The 14,514-nt window shown below is 41.5% G+C and overlaps 1 long non-coding RNA gene across 1 annotated transcript; it reads right to left on the reverse strand.

Moving 5' to 3' along the window:
- Window positions 1-702: 702 nt before the first annotated feature.
- LOC140872703 (uncharacterized) lies at window positions 703-12,463 on the reverse strand. Its single transcript, XR_012147902.1, has 3 exons — window positions 12,256-12,463; window positions 11,801-11,869; window positions 703-737 (listed from the first exon to the last, which is right to left on the reverse strand). It is a non-coding gene; the product is annotated as an uncharacterized lncRNA (long non-coding RNA).
- Between the last annotated feature and the right edge of the window lie 2,051 nt (window positions 12,464-14,514).

Raw genomic sequence — 14,514 nt, forward strand, 5'->3', positions numbered from 1 at the left:
TAGCCCAAAAGAGTGAGTTGAGAGATGTTTTGAGTTCTCATGTTCCACTTGTGTTAATCTTTTATAAGGAATTTCTCCTAAACACAAGTGATATAGCCGGAGATCTTCAGAGCATTGTTATATCTCTTTTGCAGGAGTTCGATGATTTATTTCCGGAGGAACTACCTCAAGGGTTACCACCTTTGAGAGGGGTTGAGCATCAGATCTGTGAGGACCTCGGTTCTAATCATCTAAACTCGAATAATAAAATCATACATCGAGTAAACCAAAGCTCAAAAAGAATCAAGCAAAGAAATAAATAATTTTTTTTGAAATACTGTTGCCGCGCTCGAGCGGGCAAAAACTGTCGCTCGAGCGCGCGGCGATATCCAGCCCTACTGGATTCCTCAAACGGGGGTGCGCTCGGGCTGCTAAAAACTGCAGCTCGAGCGCCCCCTGCACCAGAAAAAAACCAGAAAACCAGCTAAAGCTAAGCTCTCATACAAGTCTTGACAGCAATCAAACTCAAACATGCATTAGTACAACGTTCAATCCAAATACAAAACATGAGGGCTAGAGTTAAACAATCCTTCGAACTAATAAATCATGCATCGGTTCTAGGTTCTACAAAACAACTCAGAACAAGTTCGAATACAAAAAAAATTAGATTACATAATCGACTTCTCAAAAACACCAAGTCCTCACTTCTACTCAACTCAACCCCTAGCCATGCTGCCTCTGACTTGATCCTGCCCCACCTGTCGCCAAGTACACATACAAAACAAAGCAACAGCCGGATAACTCCGGTGAGAATGATATTCCCAGTAAAAGCAACATAACATGCAATAACAAGTAATATCTCAAAAACATGAAATACAGACAACATATTCAATGTTAATACGAATGAAATGCATGTATTTAAAATCGGGATATCAACACTGATAATCAAGGAATTGTTGCTATGCTTTTGGGATCCCGAGGATGAGATCACGTAACAACTCACCGACTCTCCCGATTGAGGTGGTGTCACATATCTTCATCCTTTAGACTTTGGTGCGACTACAAGGAGTATGCTGACACTAGATGAACTTCTACACCCAGGCCACTCGATTATAGCCCCCAATTCGTCTAAACAAAAAGGGCGTACAGCCCTCTGAAATCAAAGATTTAGGCTCGAGATGAATTCATAAGAAAAACGTAAAGCATTAAGCCATATAACAAAAGTTCAAACAACAAAATACAAGTTCCCCATTCTAGAAAAAGTATTGATGCAAGTATGCGATTTAAGGGAAACTCAAGAACCATCTGTCTCGAGTGTTCTTTCTTGCTTAAACGATGACTGCTTGTACCTTTCGATGCAAATAGCTCCAACTCTGGATACTCTACAAAAGAGGTTATATCAAAATCTATAAAACCCAAAAACAACAAACGCTTAAGGTAAAATCTTTTCCGCTCTTCGTCTAATCTCTTCGACGTTACTAACTGTGGGCTAAAAAAACTTCAAAAGAAACTGTATGGAGGCAAAAAAAGATCACAACGACGAATAAACCCAATAGCCAAAGGTTCAACAATTCAAACGGTTCAAAATCCCAAAACTCAAACCGGCGGCATAACGGCTATATTCTGATCAAACCGAAAACACAGACAACAGTATAGCATTGCAAAAAACTCAAAATAATGCCAAAACATCAATAACAAATCAAATCCAACACATCTAAAAATCAACTTTTTCGAATTATGCTTCCAAAAATCATAACAAATCCGAACGACGCTCTATTTCAAAATCGATTGAGAATAATCGATAAGAACTACATCAAGAACGACATAACCGAAACTCAATCGATTCTAACAACATCCAAAAATAGAAGTACAACTGATTGGAGAAAAACTTACTATAGAACGAAGCTCTCGCTGCCGTGATCGCTAATCTGCCTTCGGATTTAAATTCTACTGGACGGATCGACTGGAAACCGGAATCACAAAGCTTGAAGAAAGATTTGGGCACCTTCAATGGAGGAAAACGAGATGGGGAAGGTGATGGAGAATGAAGACTAGTCAACCAAGCTAAGATATTATAACAAACTCCATATTTGTGTTTTAGTCCCTGAAATTTCCAAAAATTGCAAAATAGACCCTGATCAAAATCAAATCGACTCTTGAATTCTGTGATCTCCGATTATCTCAAATAAACTCAATTAAGATAAATTTGGGGCGTTACAATTCTCCCCCTCTAAGAAGAGATTTCTTCCTTGAAATCAATAAGAATCAATCACATAAGATAGAATAAAGAACTTAAGACATAAAGAAGAACTCACGTCATCCGAATAACTCAGGAAAATGCTGTCTTATATCGGATTCTGTCTCCCAAGTCGCTTCCTCGACTTCGTGACAGCTCCACTGAACGTTCACCAAAGGAATCGACTTGGTTCTGAGCTGCTTCTCCTTTCGGTCAAGGATCTGAATCGGTCTCTCAAATTAGCTCAGAGTCTCGTCAAGCTCGGCTTCATCATGCTGAAGAATATGATAAGGATTTGGATGATATTTCCATAACATAGAGACGTGAGAAATGTCGTGAATATCAGATAAAGATGGAGGAAGTGCAAGCCTGTAGGCAAGATCGCCTAACTTCTCGAGAATCTCGTACGGTCCGATGAATTTCGGAGATAACTTCCCTCTCTTTCCTAATCTAACAGTGCCTCTGAAAGGAGAAATCTTCAAGAAAACTCGGTCTACCTTATCGAAACTCAGAGTTCTACGTCTAGTATTTTCATACTTTGCCTGTCTATCCTGAGCTGACTTCATTCTCGTCTGAATGATCTTTACTTTCTCTGCCATATCTCGAAGCATATCCGGTCCCAAATCAGGTGACTTGAATAAATCGTCCCAAAATAAAGATGATCGGCACTTCTTACCGTATAAAGCCTCAAAAGGTGCCATACCGATACTCGCTTGGTAACTGTTGTTGTAAGAAAACTCGACAAGAGGCAAGGAATCCAGCCAACTAGTGCCAAAATCTAGCACTACTGCTCGTAGCATATTCTCTAATGTTTGGATAGTCATCTCTGACTGTCCGTCGGTCTGAGAATGATAAGCTGTACTAATATGCAATCGAGTACCAAGTGCCCCTTGAAGACTGTGCCAAAAGTGCAAAGTGAATCTAGGGTCTCGGTCTAAACCTATTGACTTCGGCACACCATGAAATCTCACAACGTTGCTAACATACAACTCAGCCATCTGATCGTGACGATACTTCATCCTGTACGAAATAAAAAAAAAATACTTCGTCAGTCTGTCGATCACTACCCAAATAGCATCGCATACTCAAACAGATCGCGGTAGCTTCGTGACGAAATCCATCGAAATGTGATCGCATTTCCATTCAGGAACAGATAAACTGTGCAACAGACCACCTGGTGGCTTCCTCTCTGCTTTCACCTGCTGACAGTTCAAACATAGGGTTACAAAACTCGCAACATCGCTCTTCATCTTCTTCCACCAGAATTGATTCTTCAGATCGTTGTACACTTCCGACCTCCAGGATGAATACTAAACCGACTGAATGTGTCTCTCAGAGAATACGCTGCCTCAACTCCAAAACATCGGGCACAATAGTAAGATTATTCACAAACAAAACATCATCTCTAACATGGAATTCAGACTGATGCCCAGATCTGACTTTCTCTACTAAAATCTGAGTGCTCGGATCGGACTTTTGTGCTTCTTTGATCAAAATAAATAAATCTGGCTTGGCTCGAATAGCAAACACTCTGATAGTCCTCCTATCTATTTCAAACTTCAAACCAGAAGTGCAACAATCATCGATCAGTTGAGAAACACCAATAGTAGAAAGAGATAAAGAACAAAGCTTTCGGCTCAAAGCATCTGCAGCTGCATTCGACTTTCCCGAGTAGTATTTGATTTCACAGTCGAAATCCTTCAACAAATCTAACCATCTTCTCTGTATCATATTCAGTTCTTCCTGTGAAAACAAATACTTAAGGCTCTTATGATAAGAAAAGATCTCGAAAGACTCAGCATAAAGATAGTGACACCAGATCTTCAAAGCAAAAACGATCGCAGCGAGTTCAAGATCATAAACCGAATAACGAGTCTTGTGCGGCTTCAGCTGCCTCGATGCATACGCTATCACGTTCTTATGCTGCATAAAAACACAACCCAAGCCTCGATGAGAAGCATTGCAATAAACGGTAAAACCTCCAGTACCTGATGGAATAGATAAAATAGGAGCCCTGACAAGTCTTTTCTTCAGATCAATAAAACTAGCCTCACAATCAGCAGTCCAGAAAAAGGCGCATTCTTCTGAGTCAGCTGGGTAACCAGCTTTGCAATAGATGAGAATCCCTCAATGAATAAGCGATAATAACCAGCTAAACCCATAAAGCTTCGAATTTCAGGCACTTATGTAGGTCTAGGAAAATTCATGACCGCTTCGATCTTGCTGGGATCAACAGAAATCCCATATCCTGAAATATTATGACCGAGAAAGACAACTCGGTCCAACAAAAACTCACACTTAGACAGCTTGGAAAACCACTGTTTAGCTCGCAAAATCTGCAAGACGATCCTCAAATGCTCTGCATGGTTAGTACGGTTCTTCGAATAGATAAGAATATCATTAATGAAGATAATAACAAACTCATCCAAATAATGCTGAAATATACGGTTCATCAAACCCATAAAACCCGCTGGAGCGTTAGTCAAACCGAACGACATGAATATAAACTCGAAATGACCATACCTCGTTCTGAATGCGGTCTTAGGAATATCTTCCTCACGCACTCTCAGCTGATGATATCCTGACCTCAGATCAATCTTCGAATAGACAGAAGAACTTTGCAGGTGATCAAAAAGGTCATCTATTCGGGGTAAAAGATACCTGTTCTTTACCGTTGCTTGATTCAGCTGACGGTAATCAATACAGAGCCGCATAGAACCATCCTTCTTTCGCACAAATAGAATAGGAGCACCCCAAGGCGACACACTAGGTCTGATGTATCCCTTGGCAATCAAATCCTCAAGCCGTTCTCTCAATTATCTCAATTCAATCGGTGCCATACGATAAGGAGCTTTGAAAATAGGTTGAGTACCTGACAATAAATCAATGCTGAATTTGATCTCTCGAATAGGCGGCAATCCAGAAATCTCATCTGGAAAGACGTCAGCAAAATCTCTAACAACTGGTATATCAACCAATTCTGGGCTAGATTTTAGGACATCCACTGCATAGATCAAGAATCCATCTGCTCTTTTCTGTAACAAACGAGTCATTGATAACACATAAATCAAATGAATTCTAGATCGAGAACCGTTACCAAAGAATTTCCACTCCTCTGCCATCTCCGGTCTAAAACGGACTACTTTCTGAAAACAGTCAACGGTAGCCCTGTACTTGGTCAAAACATATATACCGATAATACAGTAAAAATTTGACAACCCAAGCACAATACAATTTAAAATAATCACGTTACATTCAAAACAAAGTTCACAGTTCTGAACCAATCTTACGGACACAATTCCCCCACCCAAAGGTGAAGTAATAGCTACTACAGCAGGCAAAGGCTCACAAGGCAAGGCATGCATCAAAACAAATTTCTTAGATATAAAAGAATGAGACGCACCCGTATCTATAAATACATGAGAAGAATAACCGAAAATCAAACAGTTACCTGCTATAACATCGTCAGGTGCTGCCTGAGCCTGATCCTCAGTCAGAGCAAAGACTCGTGCCTATTGTCTCGGAGGCTGGTTCACATTCGGGTTACCTCCCTGTCTATTCTGCTGTTGAGGCTGGAAAGAGTGAACCGCAGAAGTCTGCATCTTAGGCTGAGCTGAAGGTCTATAAGAACTCCCAATCTGAGCTTGATCTTTACCTCGCTGAGGACACACCTTAGCAAAGTGTTCTGGCTGTTGACATATATTGCAGTTCACGAAGTCTCCTACACAGTGCTCTTGGGAGTGTATACCTCCACACTTTTTGCAAAACGAAGATGAAAATCAAGAACTCTGTCCTGAACTGAACTGCTTGGAGCCACTGTAGCTAGAAGAACTATTCCCCGGCTTCTTGAACTGTTTCCCTTTGGCTCTGAAATGATCCTTTCTGTTACCCTCACTGCTTCCTCCTTCATACCTCTGTGGTTGGTTCTGATACTGCGATGGCTGATTTTGATACTGATTAGGTTTATTCTGAGACTGTCTTGGCTGCTGAGGCACAAACGGAGCTCCTCTCTGTCTCAACAAACCTGCTTCACCTCCTTTGGCATGATTCATGGCATCCACAAAATTATCCGGCCTAGCAGTTTTTACCAAAGTGAAGATGTCGAGGTTAAAACCATTAATGAACTGGTCGGCTTTTGCTTCTTCACTGTCGGCAATGTGCGGTGCAAATCTCAGCAAACTATCAAACTTGGTTACATACTCCTCGATATTCATGTTCCCTTGACTCAGAGTGGAAAACTCGGCTCCCTTATCCTTTCGATATGAAATTGGGAAAAAACGCTTATAAAACTCAGATTTGAAAAGATTCCAGTTAATAGCTGTACCTCGATTTTCAATGGCTCTCTTCTTCGTGATCCACCAGTTCTTAGCAATACCCCGCAGCTGATGAATGACTAACCTGGTTCGGCGGTCATCAAAATAATCAAGGGAATCGAACAACTGATCAATGTCGTCCAACCAACTCTCATAGTCAACAGGATGCTCTGTACCCTGCAATATTGACGGGTTAAACGACTGAAACCTCTTCAGCAAGGTTTCCATAGGCGTCACTCTGGCATCCATCTGATCAGTTTCAGTACTAGATTGCTCGTTCGGAGGAGTAACTGGCGGTGGGTTTCTGTTAATTACTCGACGAGGACCCATCTAATAATCAAAGGTTAGGATACAAAATATCTCAATCGCTACAATTCAGTGCCCCTTTCAGCCTCTCAGAATTTCTGATACAAGGCGATAAACAAAAACAGTTATATCTCAAGTAGTCCATGATTTATAAATTAAATCACATAATCATGTAATTCAAATAATTATCAAATAATAAAGCATGCTCACATGGAATTAAATAAACAATTAAATAACTCAAACACATGCAAGGAGCCAATTCAAGCGGACTCGATCTCCCCGCTCACTTCTAGTTCAACCAAGAACTTATCGCTCTGATACCACTTAATGTGAGGACCTCATTTCTAATCATCTAAACTCGAATAATAAAATCATACATCGAGTAAACCAAAGCTAAAAAACAATCATGCAAAGAAATAAATAATTTTTTTTTTGAAATACTGTTGTCGCGCTCGAGCGGGCAAAAACTGCCGCTCAAGCACGCGGCGATATCCAGCCCTACTGGATTCCTCAAAAAAGGGTGTGCTCGGGCTGCTAAAAACTACAGCTCGAGCGCCCCTGCACCAAAAAAAAACCAGAAAACCAGATAAAGCTAAGCTCTCATACAAGTCTTGATAGCAATCAAACTCAAACATGCATTAGTACAACATTCAATCCAAATACAAAACATGAGGGCTAGAGTTAAACAATCCTTTGAACTAATAGATCATGCATCGGTTCTAGGTTCTACAAAACAACTAAGAACAAGTTCGAATACAAAAATAAGTTCGATTACATAATAGACTTCTCAAAAACACCAAGTCCTCACTTCTACTCAACTCAACCCCTAGCCATGCTGCCTCTGACTTGATACTGCCCCACCTGTCGCCAAGTACACATACAAAACAAAGCAACAACCGGATAACTCCGGTGAAAATGATATTCCCAGTAAAAGCAACATAACATGCAATAACAAGTAATATCTTAATAACATGAAATACAGACAACATATTCAATGTTAATACGAATGAAATGCATGTCTTTAAAATCGGGATATCAACGCTGATAATCAAGGAATTGCTGCTATGCTTTTGGGATCCCGAGGATGAGATCACGTAACAACTCACCGACTCTCCCGATCGAGGTGTTGTCACGTATCTCCATCCTCTAGACTTTGGTGCGACTATTAGGAGTATGCTGACAATAGGTGAACTTCTACACCCATGCCACTTAATTATAGCCCCCAAATCGTCTAAACAAAAAGGGCGTACAACATGCTGAAATCAAATATTTAGGCTCGAGTGAATGCATAAGAAAAACGTAAAACATTAAGCCATATAACAAAAGTTCAAACAACAAAATACAAGTTCCCCATTCTAGAACAAGTATTGATGCAAGTATGTGATTTAGGGGAAACTCAAGAACCATCTGTCTCAAGTGTTCTATCCCGCTTAAACGATGACTGCTTGTACCTTTTGATGCAAATAACTCCAACTCTGGATACGCTACAAAAGAGTTTATATCAAAATCTATACAACCAAAAACAACAAACGCTCAAGGTAAACTCTTAACCGCTCTTCGTTTAATCTCTTCGACATTCAACTTCTGCTAACTCTGGGCCCAACAAACTTCAAACGAATCTGTACGGAGGCAAAAGAAGATCACAACGACGAACAAACCCATTAGACAAAGGTTCAACAATTCAAACGGTTCAAAATCCCAAAACTCAAACCGACGGCATAACGACTATATTCTGATCAAACCGAAAACACAGAAAACAGTATAGCATTGCAAACAAGTCAAACCAATGCTAAAAAATCAATAAAAAATCAAATCCAACTGCAGTAGCCCGAACCCAGTTTTAGTGATTAACTGTTATTTAATCCAATAAACATGATTGAGGGGACTTCTAATGGATTAACGGAGCCCGGGATTAGACCCAGAATGATCAGAAATGGTCTGGAGGGTCAGGCAGAACGGAAGCAACGTTCTAGGAACGGATGCAACGTTCGTGCCATTTGAAATGCGTCACTGCTTACGTACTTGATGTGACATTGGCACCATCGGAAGCAACAATGGTGAACGGACGCAACGATGGAGGAACGGACGCAATATTTGTTGTCTATAAATAGGGGTGCCGAGGCTCACATTTGAGCACACCTTTCATCTCTTCTCTCTCGATTCCTTAGCCTTCTAACTCAGATCTAGGGAGTTCTAGGCGTCCTGTTGGGAATCCGGAAGTGGCATAGTGATCCAGGCGTCGTAGCGGAGCTGTGGCCTAGTTTTGAGACAATCGACAGCAAAGGGCTAACGACGGACGAAGGTATAGCTTTTGCTTCCTAAAAATATTTAGGAGTATGCAATAGCCTAGTTAAGGCTTTTAGAGCACTTTAATGATATTAGTATCATTTGGGAGTGTAGTGCGGATTCTAGGCGTAGACCTAGAGCTGGTAGAGCGCGCCTAGTATTTGAGGTACAAAAGTACTGTTTGAGATATCCTGACTGAGTATGCATGTATTATGTATTATGTGACTGCATGATTTATATGCCATGATTTTATGCTGCATACATTTACATCTTGAGCTATCTCTATTGAAATGCCTGTTAGTAGGGTTTACCCTATCCTGTTAGTGGATGGACTTCCATCGATTTGGGTCCCGCGTATCCACTGGTATTTTCGGTATGTGAGCCACCTCCTAAAGTGACGACACACCGTGCTACATACCAGGGCCCGGTTTGTCTTTGTTATCTGATCTTTGACCTTAAGTATGTAGGGAGTTCACTTGCATGCATGTATACTCATACTCTCGTGCTGAGCGTTTTATGCTCTCGTCTCGTACTCTGTGTTTCTGGATACCCTATTCCTTGGGGCAGGTTTGCGATTGGACGAGGCGGGTGGATCCAAGAGGGGCTAGGCAGTAGTTAGCCAGCTGGAGCTTCGTCTAGGTTTTTATACTGTTGTTATTGGGTTGATACAACTTTCGATTTGGTTGTATAAACTATTCAGATATTTACAGATTCCTTTTCTTGGGATTGTATAATTGTTTATGGTTTCCGTAGTTTAATTCTGATTACTGTTTGATTAAGTTAATTGCATGCCTAAGTTCTGTTTAGTAGGTGATCTCGGTATGGGTCACTACATTTATGATATCAGAGCATGCATAGTATTTTGGGAATTTAGATTCTGCATAAGATAATTGTGAGGTACTTTTGTAGATGGCGAACTACGATGATCAGAGTAGCTATGGTAGTGGAGGTGGACGCTGGGGAGACGATGGCCGTGAGCTTCGTCGGGAGCGTCACCATCGTCGATGTGATGATGATCATTTCAGTGTGCGCCGCTTCTTGCAGATGGGTCCTAAGCCCTTGGTTGGAGGCGAGTCTCCAGAGGATGCGGAGAACTGGTTAGACCGCATGGAGACAACTTTCCAGACTTTCCACTGCACTGAGGAGCAGAATATGGAGATATTGGGTTACCTTCTGGATGGGCAAGCCCGTAGGTGGTGGAGGTTTACTTCTGCACCCTTTGTTATGGCGAGAGGAGTGGCCACCTGGGCCGAGTTTCGCACAGCTTTTCAGAAGCTTTATTTTCCTCCTGCACTCCGACACTCGAAGGCGGGAGAGCTGAGTCTGCGACAGGGAGCCATGTCTATTGACGAGTATCAGCAGAAGTTTTTTGATCTGTTGTCTTATTGCCCTGAGATTGCCGACATCTCTGAGATGAAGTATAATCTGTTTCTTCAGGGCTCTAACCCTGAGATCCATGATGTGAGACCTCGGTTCTAAACATCTAATTAAGGAGTAAACAATAATTAAGTATACAAGATCCAAGAACTAAAAGCAAAGCCAAAACAAAAGAATTTTTTTTTTTTTTTAAAGGGGCCGCGCTCGGGCGGCCATAAACTGCCGCTCGAGCACGCCCTACTCCTTGGCGTTACTGGAACACACGGAATGGGGTGCGCTCGGGCTGCTAAAAAATGCAGCTCGAGCGCCCTTCTACAGCAGAATTTATGTTAAAACTCAAGTCCAAAACCATCAACTAATATTCATGCATTACAATCATGAATTCTCCAACTAATTCATGAAGTTCTAGAGTTGATCAAATGTCCAAAAGGCTAGAACATGCAACGATCATATCTCAACAAGGCTATTACAAAACGAATACAAACATAAGAAGTTCGAATTCTAACATGCTACTATCTAAACTAGATGAACATGCTGACACGACTTCTAAACCGAGTCTCACTACTAGCTCTCCCTCTTGAAGCTAACCATGCCTCTTCTGACTTGGTCCTGCCCCACCTGTTGCCAAGTACACATACAAAACAAAGCAACAGCCGGAAAACCGGTGAGAATGATAATCCCAGTAAAAGCAACATATCAAAAATAAATATACAACATGCTATAAAAACAACATATTCAAGTCGAAGCTAAAGATATGCATGTCTTTAAAACCAGGATATCGATTTTGATAAACAAGGAAGTGCTGCTTTGCTTTTGGGATCCCGAAGATGAGATCACGTAACGACTCACCGACTCTCCCAATCGAGGTGGTGCCACGTATCCCACTCCTCTAGACTTTGAGCAACCATAATGAGTATGCTAGCACTAGGCGAAATACTACAACCTAGGCCACTCAATCATAGTTCCCAAACGTCTAAACAAAAAGGGCGGTTCTGCCCGCTGAAAACAAGATTGGCTCAAGATGAATGCATAACATAAATATAACACATAAGTCATTTAACAAAAACCAATACAATCAAACAAGACACAAGTTCCTCATTCTAGAACAAGTGTAAATGCAAGTATGCGGTTTCAAAAGGGAAAACTCGAGAACCACAGTCCCGAGTATGTTATCCCGCTACGATGACTGCTTTTACCTTTCAATGCAGTAGCTTCAAACTCTGGATACGCTACAAAAGAGACTGTATCAACAACTATACAATCTAACAACAACAAGGCAATGGTTCAAGGAAATTCTCTATACCGTTCTTTGTTCAAATCTCGGAAACGATCAAACAGCTGCTAACTCTGGGCTTGATACCTCCAAACGAATCTGTACGGATACAAATGAATGATCAATAACCAAGATCAACTTATAAGCCAAGTTCCAACCACTCAAAAATGTTTCAAAATCCCCAAAACTCAAACCGACGGCATAACGGCTATAAACTGAACAAACCGGCAACGCAGACAGCAGTTTAATACCGATATCAACTCAACTCAATGCTAATACAACAACAACAAGGCAAACCCAACAAATCTCAAAACCATGATTTTCGAAAATGGCTTCCAAAAATCATAACAATTCCGAACGTCGCTCTATTTCAAAACCGACAGATAATAAACGATCAGAACTCTGTCAAGAACAACATACTCGAATCTAGAACGATTCTAACAACATCCAAAAACTAGAATGTATCGGATCGAAGAAGAACTTACGATAAAACAGAGCTCTCACTGCAGTGATCGATAATCCGCCTTCAGAAATAATTTCCAACGGACGGATCGAGCCCGGAATGAAATCACAAAGCTCAAAAGCTCAAAAGTGGCGTCTACAATGGAGGAGGCGTGCTTGAGGAAGGAGGAGAAGGCTTCTCCACACAAATCCAAGTGTAGATAATATATAAAAATCAATATTTGCGTTTTAGTCCCTGAAATTTCCAAAATTTGCAAAAAAGACCCTGATCAAAATCAAACCGGCTCGAGAACTCTGTAATCTCTGATTAACTCAAATAAACTCATTTAAGATAAAAATAGGGCGTTACAATTCTCCCCCACTAAGAAGATATTTCGTCCTCGAAATCAATGAGAACCACAACTCATAAGATAGAATAAAGAACTAAAAACAGTAAGAAGAACTCACGTCATCCGAATAACTCCGGAAATCACTGTCTCATGTCAGACTCTGTTTCCCAAGTCGCTTCCTCGACTCCGTGATGGCTCCACTGCACTTTCACCAACGGAATCAACTTGGTTCTGAGTTGCTTTTCTTTCCGATCAAGGATCTGAATCGGTCGTTCAAAATAGCTCAGAGTCTCGTCTAACTCGGCTTCGTCAGGCTGAAGGATATGAGAAGGATCTGGATGATACTTTCGCAGCATAGAGACGTGAAAAACGTCATGAATACCAGATAAAGACGGAGGAAGTGCAAGCCTGTAGGAAAGATCGCCTATCTTCTCGAGAATCTCGTACGGCCCGATGAATCTCGGAGATAATTTCCCTCTCTTACCGAATCTGACAGTGCCTCTGAACGGAGAAATCTTCAGAAAGACTCGGTCTCCCTGATCAAAACTCAGAGGTCTACGCCTGACATTCGCATACTTCGCCTGTCTATCTTGAGCTGACTTCATCCTGGTCTGAATGATCTTAACCTGCTCTGCCATATCTCTAAGCATATCCGGTCCCAAATCTGGTGACTCGGACAAGTCATCCCAAAACAACGGAGATCGACACTTCTTACCATACAAAGCCTCAAAAGGCGCCATACCGATACTCGCTTGGAAGCTGTTGTTGTAAGAAAACTCGACAAGAGGCAAAGAATCCTGCCAACTAGTGCCAAAGTCTAGCACTACTGCTCGCAGCATATCCTCTAACGTCTGGATAGTCCGCTCTGACTGTCCATCGGTCTGAGGATGATAAGTTGTACTCAGATGCAATCGAGTACCAAGTGCCCCCTGAAGACTGTGCCAAAAGTGAGAAGTGAATCTAGGATCTCTGTCTGAAACGATCGACTTCGGCACACCATGCAATCTCATAACATTGCTAACATACAACTCATAACACACCATCTGATCATGACGATACGTCATCCTGTACGAAATAAAACACGCATACTTTGTCAATCGGTCGATCGCTACCCAAATGGCATCGCATCCTCGAACGGATCGTGGTAGCTTCGTGACGAAGTCCATAGAAATGTGATCCCATTTCCATTCAGGAACAGATAAGCTGTGCAATAGACCATCTGGTCGCTTCCGCTCTGCTTTCACTTGCTGACAATTCAAACACCGAGATACAAACCTCGCGATGTCGCTCTTCATTCTCTTCCACAAAAACAGAATCTTCAGATCGTTGTACATCTTACGACCTCCAGGATGAATACTGAACCGGCTGCAATGAGCCTCTCGGAGAATACACTGTCTCAACTCCGGAACATCATTCACAACAAGACGGTTATTCACAAGCAAGACTTCATCTCTAACCTGGAATTCAGATTGATGCCCAGATCTGACTTTCTCTACTGAAACCTGAATGCTCGGCTCAGACTTCTGTGCTTCTCTGATTGCAATAAACAACTCCGGTTCGGCTTGAATAGCAAATACTCTGATAGTCTCCCTATCTGTTTCAAACTCTAAACCAGAAGTGCAACAATCATCGATCAACTGAGAAACACCAATAGTAGAAAGAGATAAAGAACAAAGCTTTCGGCACAACGCATCTGCAACTGCATTCGACTTTCCCGGATAGTACTTGATTTCACAGTCAAAATCCTTCAACAGGTCTAACCATCTTCTCTATCTCATATTCAACTCTGCCTGAGAAAACAAGTACTTAAGACTCTTATGATCAGAAAAGATTTCGAAGGACTCACCATAAAGATAGTGACGCCAGATCTTCAAAGCAAAGATGATCGCAGCTAGTTCAAGATCATGAACCGGATAACGAGTCTCGTGCGGTTTCAGCTGCCTCGATGCATAC

The sequence above is a fragment of the Henckelia pumila genome, chromosome 1 (genome assembly GCF_033568475.1).
Source record: "Henckelia pumila isolate YLH828 chromosome 1, ASM3356847v2, whole genome shotgun sequence".
NCBI classification, from domain to species: Eukaryota; Viridiplantae; Streptophyta; class Magnoliopsida; order Lamiales; family Gesneriaceae; genus Henckelia; species Henckelia pumila.